Source organism: Eriocheir sinensis, unplaced genomic scaffold (assembly GCF_024679095.1).
Source record: "Eriocheir sinensis breed Jianghai 21 unplaced genomic scaffold, ASM2467909v1 Scaffold531, whole genome shotgun sequence".
In the NCBI taxonomy this organism is placed as follows: Eukaryota; Metazoa; Arthropoda; class Malacostraca; order Decapoda; family Varunidae; genus Eriocheir; species Eriocheir sinensis.
In genome coordinates this window covers 295,497-307,385 of record NW_026111867.1, presented here as the reverse complement: position 1 = coordinate 307,385, position 11,889 = coordinate 295,497, and the positions used below count along the sequence as shown (strand labels likewise).

The 11,889-nt window shown below is 43.3% G+C and overlaps 1 long non-coding RNA gene across 1 annotated transcript in view; it reads left to right on the top strand.

The window, feature by feature from the left end:
- The first annotated feature begins 295 nt into the window (after window positions 1-295).
- LOC126992967 (uncharacterized) overlaps window positions 296-11,889 on the top strand; it is a 35,467-nt gene continuing 23,873 nt past the window's right edge. The window contains exon 1 of the long non-coding RNA XR_007747200.1: window positions 296-2,830. This is a non-coding gene — a long non-coding RNA (uncharacterized LOC126992967). The remainder of the gene's footprint in view (window positions 2,831-11,889) is intronic.

Here is an 11,889-nt window from a genome sequence, read left to right as displayed (position 1 = left end):
TAGATGCCAGAAGTCACGGGAAGAGTTAGAAAGCAAGGTTTTGACATTTTCTATTAATGAAAGAATTTTTGGTTAGTCGGAGAATAGATTTGGCACGATTTCGGGCAGAAATGTAAAGTTCATAATTAGCATTAGTTTGAAGGCTCTGGTGGAACGGGAAGGCTTGTTTTAACGGCGCATTTCTCCCACAAGCCCTTATGTGCGGGGTGAGTGATAAGCACACTAAAAAAAATCAACGATAAGATATACATAACTGCGTCCCTGTGCCCATGTTGCTTGCTTCCTGTTTCTCTCTTGTCTCTAGCCTGTCCTTTCCTTTCCTTTGTGTGGGTTGAGCTTTCTAGAACTCTTGTGAGGCGCGCCAAGTTTCTTTTATGTGAATTTTTGCTCTGTGGATCTTTTGTTGAGTGCCGATTTTCCTCTGTGTGGGTTCAGCTGTCTTGATTTCTTGTGGGGCGTCAAGTTTAATCTGTGTGGGTGAACTTTTTTGATCTTTTGTGAGCCGCCAAGTTTCTGAACCATATATTATAACTGGTAGGAGACGCATTCTTCTTGCTCTTCACGATATCACTATGTTTACCAAAAAGCCTTCCATCGCCCACCCCCCAAAAAAAAGAAGGAAAGGAAAAGAGAAAGCGGTAACAGTAAGGAAGAAGAAGAAAAGAAAGAGATAAAGTTAAATAAGAAAGATAATGGAGTTTATGAACCGTACAGTATGTTAGGACCAGCAGGATACACGGATTGTTCTTGTTCTTCACTGGTATTACTATGTTTACGAAGAGCCCTTTGTGCCAGAAGAAAAGAAGAAATGGAGGATGAGAAGCAGTGAGAAATAACCAAGTAAAGTAAGAAAGACAATACAGTTTCTGAACCGTATGTTAGGACCAGCAGGATACACGGATCCTTCTTGTTCTTTACTGGTATTACTATGTTTACCAAAAGCCCTCCCTCGCAAAAGAAAAAGAAGGAATGGCAGAAAACAGGCTGTAATAAGAATAAGATAAGAAAGATAATACTGTTTCTGAATCGTATGTTAGGATTCCCAGGACACACTGATTCTTGATATTCCGGATAAGTGTTTACCAAAAGTCCTTTAGTCTAGAAGAAAAAGAAGAATGGGAAGAGAAAAGGTAGTAAGAAGAGGAAAAAGTAAGAGAAAGATATGCTCAACACGACCCCCTCACAAATTAATCGGAAGAAAAGGAAGAAGAAAAGAAAGAGAATGGCAGTGACCAAAAGATAAAGTAAAAAAAAAAAAAAAATGTCACACTTGACCTCCATCCATAGCAGTCAGAAGAAAAGAAGAAAGAGGAGGAAAAAAGCAGTGGTAGGCAGATAAAGCAGAAGAAAAAGAATACATAAATCTTGACCCCTTTACGCAGGTTATCGAAATCTATGAAAAGCAAAACAAGAAGATAAAATAAAAGAGAAAGATAACTGACTCTCTCACAAAAGGGAAGTAAGAGCAAAGGCAGTGATAAGAGAGTGAAGTAAAAGAGAAAGAAAGAAAATATTAAACTCCACCCTTCACTGACTGTTAAGGTCCCTCAAAACAAGACAAGAAGGCAAAGTAACAAAGAAAGAAAATGGCAAACTTGACTCGCTCACGAATTAGTCCGAAGCTATTGAAGAAGAAAAGGAAAAAGCAATGAAAGGAAGAGAAAGTTGAAAGAAAGAATATATTAATCTCGACCCCTTCACAAATTTGTCCGAAGAAAAAGAAGAAAGGAAAGGGACTGAAAATAATAAGGCAGTGAAGCCAAGAAAAGAGGAAAAAGTTAAGAGTAAAGAAGGGAAACATTACACTCGACCCCTTCACAAATTAGTCAGTAGAAAAAGAATAAAGGAAAGGGAAAGAAAAAAATTAGGCAGCTAAGACAGGAGGAAAAAGTAAAGAGGAAAGAAGGAAAACATTACACTCGATCCCGTCAACAAACTATTCAGAAGGAAAAGAAGAAGAAAAGGAAGAAAAACGAGCAGTGACGGAATAAAAAAAAGGATAAAGGAAGAAAATAGAATAATAAACTTGACTCCCTCACGAAGGAAAACGAAGAGAAAAAGGCAATGAAAAGAAGGGAAAGTTGAAAGAAGGAATATGTTAAAATTGGCCCCTTCCCTTTCACAAATTATCGAGATTCGTTAGAAGCAAAACAAGAGGAGAAAATAGTAAAAAAAAAAGAAAAATGTTAAACTCAGCCACCTCAAATTCGGCACAAGAAACAGATGAAGAAAAGAAAGAAGAAAAGACAGTGATTAGAGAAGAAAGCAAAATAAATAAAAAAAAAGCCAAACTTGACCTTTTCCCCTTCTCCCCCTTCACAAATTATCGAGGCCCTTTAAAAGCAAAACAAGAAGAGAACGTGGTATATAAAAGAAAAAAAGTTGAAGTTGTCAGAAGGAATAGAAGAAGAAGCGGAAAAATATGAGACAATGATGAAAGAGAAAGTAAAATAAAGAGATGCTAAACTTGACCCCCTCCTCTCATTCCTCCTCCTCACAAATCGTCGCTGTCCATCCATGCTTGCAGGTGGCTGGCTGGCGGCGCGGCGGCGAGGTGGAAGCGGCCTGGCGACTCCTTTAGCGGGGAAGGTGAACTGGCGGCGTGCTGGCTCCAGGGACGGCAGTGTTGCTTTGGCTCTCGGCAGAACTGGACCCACCTTCATCGCTCTCCCGGACCGCAACCCACGCTCTCCCACGCCCACTCGCACATCCGCCGCCCATATCTACAAGCCCGACGCCCGCCCACCAACTGAGGAAAACAACGCTAAGGCTCTGACACCCAGGCCCACATCGCCTTTCCCGCTGCTTCGTCTGGACTCTAAGCTGAAAGGTGATTGCTACTTTGTTTGGCACTCAGTTTTGGGGGTCCTCGTGTTGCTTCCCTCCGTGTTGTCAGTCAGTCAGTCAATCAGTCAGTCAGTCAGTCAATCAGGTGGTACAGGCCGTTAAGTTGATCTTCTTTTGTTTACTGTTCATCCACTTTGACAGTCGGTTTGTTGATCGCTCTTACATCCCATTGCAAGTCAGTCAGTCAGTCAGGCAGTCAGTCAAGTGATACGGTCAGTTTGAATTTAGTTTTGTTGCCGTTTGTCACCTTAGTTAGTCAGTCAGTTTGTTGATCGTTTTAACATTAACGCACAGTCTTGTTTGCCAGTCAGTCAGTCAGTCAGTCAAGTGGTACAGTCAATTTTTATTCGAGTTTGTGTTTTGTTTGTTTACTTTCTCAGTCAGTTAGCTTGTTGGTCACGTTGACATTCCTGCTTCGTCCATCTTGCCAGTCAGTCAGCCAGTCAGTCATTCAGTTAATCAGGAAGGTGGTACAGTCAGTTTTAATTTAATTTTGTTGTTGTTTACCAGTCAGTCAGTCAGTTAGTCAGTTTCTTGATCGCGACGACATTTCAGCTCCGTTCAGTTTGCCAGTCAGCCACTTAGTCAGTTAGTCAGTCTTGTACTTCAGTCAATTTTTTTTCGCGTGTTAGTACATTAATTGGTTTGATTATTTTTGGGGGGTAGGTTAGGTAAGGTAAAGTTATGTAAGTGTTAGTCATTCCGGTTTTAATCAGTCAGGCAGTCATCTCTACAGTCCCATTTAACTCATTTGTTCCGCCAGTTAATCCTGTAGTCTTGCGCCAGTTACCAAAATCAGTCAGTCAGTAGGTCAGCCAGTCAATCAGTCAGTCAGCCCGTTACCTCAGTTACTCTAATCAGTCAGTCAGCCAGTACACTCCAGTCAGTCAGGCACTCAGTCTCTCTAGCTGTCATGTAATCAGTCAGTCAGTCAGTCAGTCAGTCATACGGAAATACCTTGTCCTGGAACGCATACAGAATACTTGACCTATATAAATGCTGATATGCGATTATTATTATTATTATTATTATTATTATTATTATTATTATTATTATTATTATTATTATTATTATTATTATTATTATTATTATTATCGTGGCAAGGGTGAGGAAGGGAAGCCAGTATCGTGACGGGTCCAGCTTGTTGCGTGTAACTTTTTTCTTCTTCTCTCCTTGTCTTTTACTATTTGTTTTCTTTCTATTTTTCCCCCTCCTCCTACTCCTCATCCTCCTCGTCTTGCTCCTCCTCCTCCTCCTCCTCGTCCTGCTTTTTTCTTCGTCCGCTTTTTCTTTCTTACTGTCATGTTCACCGTAATGTGTCAGAAAGTTTATTGGCTCATCGCGTGACCCTTTTCTCTTATTACTGCTGCCCCCACCACCACCACTACTACTACTACTACTACTACTACTACTACTACTATGACGAAGCATTTTTAACTGGCATAGCAAAACCACACACAAAAACATCTGGTTACGTCACGTCAACTTTTTGGTATTTCAAACTTTGCACCTTTATTTACACGAGAGAGAGAGAGAGAGAGAGAGAGAGAGAGAGAGAGAGAGAGAGAGAGAGAGAGAGAGAGAGAGAGAGAGAGAGAGAGAGAGAGAGAGAGAGAGAGAGAGAGAGAGAGAGAGAGAGAGAGAGAGAGAGAGAGAGAGAGAGAGAGAGAGAGAGAGAGAGAGAGAGAGAGAGAGAGAGAATGTGTGTGTGTGGTTATGAGTCTCGTCGTCAACAATTAAGGAGACATTTAATTAATCTGCCTGGCGCTTCCTTCACTTTTTTCTATTGAGAGGAGGACAACAAAGACCTCCTCCTCCTCCTCCTCCTCCTCCTCCTCCTCCTCCTCTTTGTCCTCCTCCTTCTTCTCTTGTTCCTTCTTCTTTCTCTTCTTCCTCCCTCCTCCTCCTCCTCCTCCTTCTCCTCTTGTTCCTCTTCTTCCCACTCACCCTCTTGGTGTGCCCCCGCTTCCTCCTCCTCCTCCTCCTCCTCCTCCTCCTCTCTCTGCTGTGGTTCCCTTCACTCCTCTCTCTCACTTCTTCTTCTTTCCTTCCTTCTTTCCTTTCCCACTCTCGCTTCATGCCTCTAGTCTTCCTCTGCCTCTTCCTTCTTCCCTTTATTTTAACTATTTTTTTGTCTTCCTCTTTTTTTTCCCTCTGTTTCCTTTTTTTCAGTCCCTCTTCCTCATATATTTCTTTGCCTCTTCCTTCTTCCTCCCTTCATTTTCTCCGTTTATCTTCCTCTTCTCTGTCTCCTTTTCTACTTCCTCTTTCTCTCTCCTCCTTTTTCTTCCTCTTTCCTATTTAACTTTTATTTCCTCTTCCCTCTTTCCCTCTCCTCTTGTCCATCTTCCCTTCCATGTCCTCTCCTTTTGCCTCCTTTCTTTTCCTCCTCTCATCCTCATCCTACTTTTCCACCTCTTCACTTCCTCCTCCTCTCTCTTCTTCCTCCTTCATGTAACTCTTCCCTCTTTTGTTTCTTTTCGTCTTCCATCCCCTCTCTTTTTTCTTGCTACCTTGCTCCTCTTTTTCTTCTTCCTCCTCTTTTTCCACTTCTTATTCCAGCTCCTATTCCTCCTCCTCCTCCTCCTCCTTTTCCTCCGGGAGTAGTGTTATCCTTGTATAACTTGATGGTAAGACCTCACCTTGAGTACGCGGTACAGTTCTGGTCACCTAGCTACAGGAAGGACGTCGTGTTATTAGAGCGAGCTCAGCAACGTGCTACGGAAATTATTCCACCGTTGAGTGCTCAGCCGTAAGAAGAACGACTCATGTGACTCAACCTCTTCACGCTGGAAAAGAGACGCTTGCGAGGAGATAAAATTATGATACAGGTGTTCAAGTACCTGAAGAACTTAGGTAACGTCAACCACTCCAAGTTTTTTCAGCTGCAGACGAACTTAAGAACTAGAAACAGCGGTCTACATATTAAAGCGAGGCGATGTAATACAGACATTGGCAGGAGATTCTTCTCAGACCGAGTCATCCGCCACTGGAACAATCTTCCCTCAGAAGTAATAAATGCGGATACCATCAACTCCTTCAAAAATCGAACCGACCATCATTTCATTGCGACAGGAATTTTTTTTTTTTTTTTTACAGCTATGGAGACAGTGCAAGGGCGTAATGAAAAAAATAAAAAAAAGGCCCGCTACTTACTGCTCCAGAACAGAGGTTAAAGGAGTGTTCAAAATCAGAGGTCAATTTCGGAAGGAGAGGTGTCCTGATACCCTCCTCTTGAAAGAGTTCAAGTCATAGGCAGGAGGAAATACAGATGAAGTAAATTGAACAACGAGGTGCTTTCATCTGCTCTACGGGCACCAAGTGACTGTAGAGCAGATTAATGTTTGGAACTCTCTACCCTGTGATGTCGTTGATAGTACAACAGTTACGGCCTTCAAGAATAGATTAGAGAAGTATTTTGAATCCAACCAGAAACTAATATATTACTCATTGTCGTAATAACGTTAAGTTCTTTCGAATACTGGTGTCCTTGTCCGCTTTTATCGCCCGGTTAGTGGTAGCAGTAATGGTAGTTCTGTCCTCTTTCCTACATAATTTCCATGCAGTTTTTCCATGCTGCATGGTTCTTTTTTCTTTCCTGCCAGTTTGGCTGTAGGGATGGGGGGGGTGGGGAGGAGCCTTCGCCTTTGCTGTCCCTCATCTTCCACCTTTGATTAGAAAGTTAGTGTAGCTTGTCACAAACAGCCTCGTAAAGACCATCAGGTCTGCTGTTGTTTGTTCTTTCTTTGTGTTGATTTGTGTTCCTCCTCCTCCTCCTCCTACTCTTTCTCTTCATATTTCTCCTCCTCCTCCTCCTCCTCCTCCTCCTCCTCCTCCTCCTCCTCCTCCTCTTCTTCTCCTTCTCCTCCCTCTCCTCCTCCCCCTCCTCCTCCAAAATCGTCATCGCCACTTCCTTGAGACCCAACCGAAGCACACACACGTGCGCGCGCGCACACACACACACACACACACACACACACACACACAGAGGGGGTCACTTCCTAGCTCTTGTCCGGCTGCTTGTTGTGTTCCCAGGTGTGTGAAGGTGGTGGGGGGGGGGGGGGGGGGAATTAGGCAGGTGTTATGGGGAAAGGTGTTAAAAAAAAGGGGTGTTTTTAAGGAAGGTAGTGAAGACAGGTGTATGGGCGGGGGGGGAGATGAGGTGCTTGGAGGAAAGACAGATATTGGAGACAAGACAGATGGAGAGAGAGAGAGAGAGAGAGAGAGAGAGAGAGAGAGAGAGAGAGAGAGAGAGAGAGAGAGAGAGAGAGAGAGAGAGAGAGAGAGAGAGAGAGAGAGAGAGAGAGAGAGAGAGAACAGAAATGAGAGAAGATGAGAGAAAAAAAAACAGGAAAACAACAGAACATGAGAGAAGGCAGATGTAAAAGATAGACAGATGTGTAAACGTCAAGACACACATATTAAAAAAATCCAGATATAAGAAATTGACAGGTGTGTAAATGGAGACAGGTGTGTAAATATAACCACGTGCGTAAGGAACAGATGTAAAGAGTGACAGGTTTGGGGGTCACTACGTCTAAGATAACAGGTTTGGAGAGGGGGAGAGAAGTGCATGGATAGGTCAGGTGTGTGTGTAGGCAAAGACATATATATAGACAGATGTGGAGAGTTGGACAGAGTGGGAAGGACAATGGAGCTGTATTGAGTGTGGAGAAGGAGGAGGAGGAGGAGGAGGAGGAGAGGATAGGAAGAAATTTGAAAGGAGAACAGTAGGAGGGTACTGAGGAAATGGGAAGAATGAGGAGGAGAAGGAGAGGGAGAAGGAGGAGGAGGAGGAAGAGGAGGAGAGGTGAATGGAGAACAGCAGGAAATATTGAAGACTGCGAAGAGGAGATGGAGAAGAGAATAATAATTGAAATAAAGGAGGAGGAAAAAGTGGAGGAGGAAGGAGTGCAGGAGGAAAAGGAGAAGGAGGGAAAGGAGGAGGAGGAAGAGGAGGAGAGGTGAAAGGAGAACAGCAGGTGATATTGAGGATTGCGAAGAGGAGATGAAGAACAGATGCTGAATAAAGAATAATTGAAATAAAGGAGGAGGAAGAAGTGAAGGAGGAGAAGGAGAAGGAGGGAAAGGAGGAGGAGGAAGAGGAGGAGAGGTGAAAGGGGAACAGCAGGTGATATTGAGGATTGCGAAGAGGAGATGAAGAAGAGATGATACGCAAAGAATAATTGAAATAAAGGAGGAAGAAGAAGTGGAGGAGGAAGAAGTGAAGGAGGAGAAGGAGGAGAAGGAAGAGGAATTAAATAGAGCCGAAAGGATAATGAAGGAGGACAACGAAATCAGGCAGGAAATGAAGTAGATTAAGAGGAGGAAAAGGAGAAGACGAAGAAGAAAGAGAAGGAGGAGGAAGAGGAGATGACGAAGAAGAAAGAGAAGGAGGAGTAAGAGGAGGAAAAGGAGAAGACGAAGAAGAAAGAGAAGGAGGAGGAAGAGGAGGAAAAGAGGAAGACGAAGAAGAAAGAGAAGGAGGAGGAAGAGGAGGAAAAGGAGAAGACGAAGAAGAAAGAGAAGGAGGAGGAAAAGGAGATGACGAAGAAGAAAGAGAAGGAGGAGGAAGAGGAGGAAAAGGAGAAGACGAAGAAGAAAGAGAAGGAGGAGGAAGAGGAGGAAAAGAGGAAGACGAAGAAGAAAGAGAAGGAGGAGGAAGAGGAGGAATAGGAGAAGACGAATAAGAAAGAGAAGGTTGAGTAAGAGGAGGAATAGGAGAAGACGAAGAAGAAAGAGAAGGAGGAGGAAGAGGAGGAAAAGGAGAAGACGAAGAAGAAAGAGAAGGAGGAGGAAGAGGAGGAAAATGAGAAGACGAAGAAGAAAGAAGGAGGAGGAAGAGGAGGAAAAGGAGAAGACGAAGAAGAAAGAGAAGGAGGAGTAAGAGGAGGAAAAGGAGAAGACGAAGAAGAAAGAGAAGGAGGAGTAAGAGGAGGAAAAGGAGAAGACGAAGAAGAAAGAGAAGGAGGAGGAAGAGGAGGAAAAGGAGAAGACGAAGAAGAAAGAGAAGGAGGAGGAAGAGGAGGAAAAGGAGAAGACGAAGAAGAAAGAGAAGGAGGAGGAAAAGGAGATGACGAAGAAGAAAGAGAAGGAGGAGGAAGAGGAGGAAAAGGAGAAGACGAAGAAGAAAGAGAAGGAGGAGGAAGAGGAGGAAAAGGAGAAGACGAAGAAGAAAGAGGAGGAGGAGGAGGAGGAGGAGGAAAAGAAAAAGAAAGTGAGAAATTGACGAGAAAAGAAGGGAAGAGGGAGATATAAAGATAAACAGGGAAATGAAGCAGAAGAATTAAGAACAGAGGGAGGGAAAGGAAGAGATGAAGAAGGGAGAAGGGGGTAAATTAGATGAAGATTGATAAGAAGGAGGAACAGGAGAAGGAGGAGGAGGAAGAAGAGGAGGAGGAGGAGGAGGAGGAAGGGAGGAGAATGAGTAATGATCCAGAAAACAGATGAAGATTAAAGTGGAAAAAAAGAGGAAAATTTAAAGATGGAAGATAAAAAGAAAGAAAGAAAGAGGAGGAGGAGGAAAGAAAGATAAAGAAGAGGAGGAGGAGAAGCAGAAGAGTTACCAATAAAAAGAAAAAAAAACAGGTGAGCAGGAGATAGAAAAAAAATATGAAAAGAGGAAGCCCATGAAAGAATTAGCAAGGCATAGGAAAAGAAGAGGAGGAGGAGGAGGAGGAGGAGGAGGAGGAGAAGGAGGAAGAGGTCAGGTGCTGGGTGTCTCAGGTTATTGTTCTTGGATACGCTTTTACCTGTACCGGCAGATGGGGTCTCTACCTGTGTGTGTGTGTGTGTGTGTGTGTGTGTGTGTGTGTGTGTGTGTGTGTGTGTGTGTGTGTGTGTGAGGGGAATGAGAGAGGAAGGAAGGGGAAATGAGGCTGGGAGGAGTGGGAGGGGAAGAAAGGGAGGGAACAATACTCGTAGAGGAGAGAAAAAAAGAGGGGAGGGAAGGGGAAAGAGGAAGGAAGGAGAAGGAAGAAAAGAAAAGGGAGAAGGTAAAACGAGGGAGAGAAAACAAAAGTGAGAGTGAAAAAAAGGGAAATCGAATAGGAGAGAAAAAAGGTGAGGGAAGAAAAGGTTGGGTAAGGGAGGAGCTGGAAGAAGGGGAGGAAAAAGGAAAAAAATGGAAGGGGAAGGGAAGGAGAAGGAACTAAGGATGAAAGGGAAAGAAGGAAAAGAAATCTAAGAGGGGAAAGAGTGAGGTTAGGGTTAGATGAGATAAGAAAGGGGAGGTAGAAGAGAAAGGGGAAGGGGAGGAAAAGAGAAAAGGAAGAGAAACGAAAGGAGAGGGAACTAAAGATGGGAGGGAAAGAAGGAGTTAAAATATGCAAAAAAGAGGAGGGAGAAGAGAAAGTGGAAGGGGAATGGAAGGGAAGAGAAAAGAAAATAGAGGAGAAAAAGTGGGAGAGGAAGAAAGGAAAGGGAATCTGAGAGGAGGAAAAGTGAAGGGCTAGGTTAGATAAGGTAAAAAAAGGGGAGGAAGAAGAGAAAGGGGAAGAGAAGGAAAGGGAAAAGAAAAGAGAGGAGAAAAAGTGGAAGAGGAAGAAAGGAAAGGGAATCTAAAAGGGGAGAAAGTGAGGAATGAGTTAGAATAGCTGAGAAAGGGGAGAAAGAAGAGAAAGGGGAAGGGGAAGAAAAGGAAAGGGAAAAGGGAAGAGAGGGAGGGATTAGGAGATGGAAGGGAATAGAGGAAAATGAATCTGAGAGGTGAAAAGGTAAGGGAAGGGCTAAATGAGATAAGAGAGAGGAGGAAGAAAAGAAAAGGAAAGGGGAAGAGAAGAAAATACAGCAGAAGTGGAATATAAAAGAGAAGAAGGAATGAGAGAGAAGAGAAAACAAGAGAGAGAGAGAGAGAACTGAACAATAATGAGAGAGGGGGAGAGAAATTGGAGGAGGGAAAAGAGCGCAGAAAAGGTGAGGGAGGGAAAGAGAGAGGGGAAAGGAGAGGAGAGAAAGAAGAGAATGGTTCAGACAGGTAGGAAAAAGGGTGGCCAGGTGTGAAGGTTAATTAAGGTAAAAAGAACATAACCAACAGACAAACTAACTAATACTAATAAACAAACTAACTAACTAACTTACTAACTAACTGACTGACTGACTAACTGACTGCCTGAATGACTGACTGAATGACTGACTAACTGACTGCCTGAATGACTGACTGAATGACTGACTAACTGACTGACTGAATGACTGACTAACTGACTGACTGAGAGAGAGAGAGAGAGAGAGAGAGAGAGAGAGAGAGAGAGAGAGAGAGAGAGAGAGAGAGAGAGAGAGAGAGAGAGAGAGAGAGAGAGAGAGAGAGAGAGAGAGAGAGAGAGCCATTAGGAAATTGAAACCACCATATTATGCATGAAAGATAAGGAGAAGGACGAATTCTTGGCTAAAAGATCTTAAACATATAAAAAAAAAAAATAACATGAATGAAAAAAGATATGGAAAAAAATATGTATAAAGTGTGAAAGTATTTTTTTGTGTGTGTGTGTGCGTGTGTGTGTGTGTGTGTGTGTGTGTGTGTGTGTGTTTGACTAAATGGGCGTACGTGCTTGTGGTGGAAGGCTCTTTTTACACACTCTCTCTCTCTCTCATGGTCTTCCTCTCTCCCTCACTCTACCCCTTCCCCCCCCCTCTCCCCTTCCCTCCCTTCCCTTGCCAGTGATAGCGGGGACAAAAAGTAAATCCCCTGCCAATGTAACTCTGCCGGACGAGTCACGTGAGACGCATTTCGCTCCTTGAAAATTGAACGCCGGAATGAGAACGGCCAAGAAAAAATGGTTAAAGTTCTCGGCTATTAAAGGGACGAAAGGGGTAGAGAGAGAGGGGCGGGGGAGGGGAGAGAGGGAGAGGGAGAGAGAGTTGAAAAGAGGGGAGGAGGAGAGTTAGAGAGCGAGAGAGTACTTTAATTATGAGTGTTTTTTCTTTTTTCTATTTTTTTTTTTATAGTTCGAGTTGAATATTTCTTGGTTTTATTGTTTTTGTTAGTGTTTTTGTTAGTGTTTTTTTTTTTCTAGAGTAAGAGAGGCAGCTCAAGGGTAAAAACAA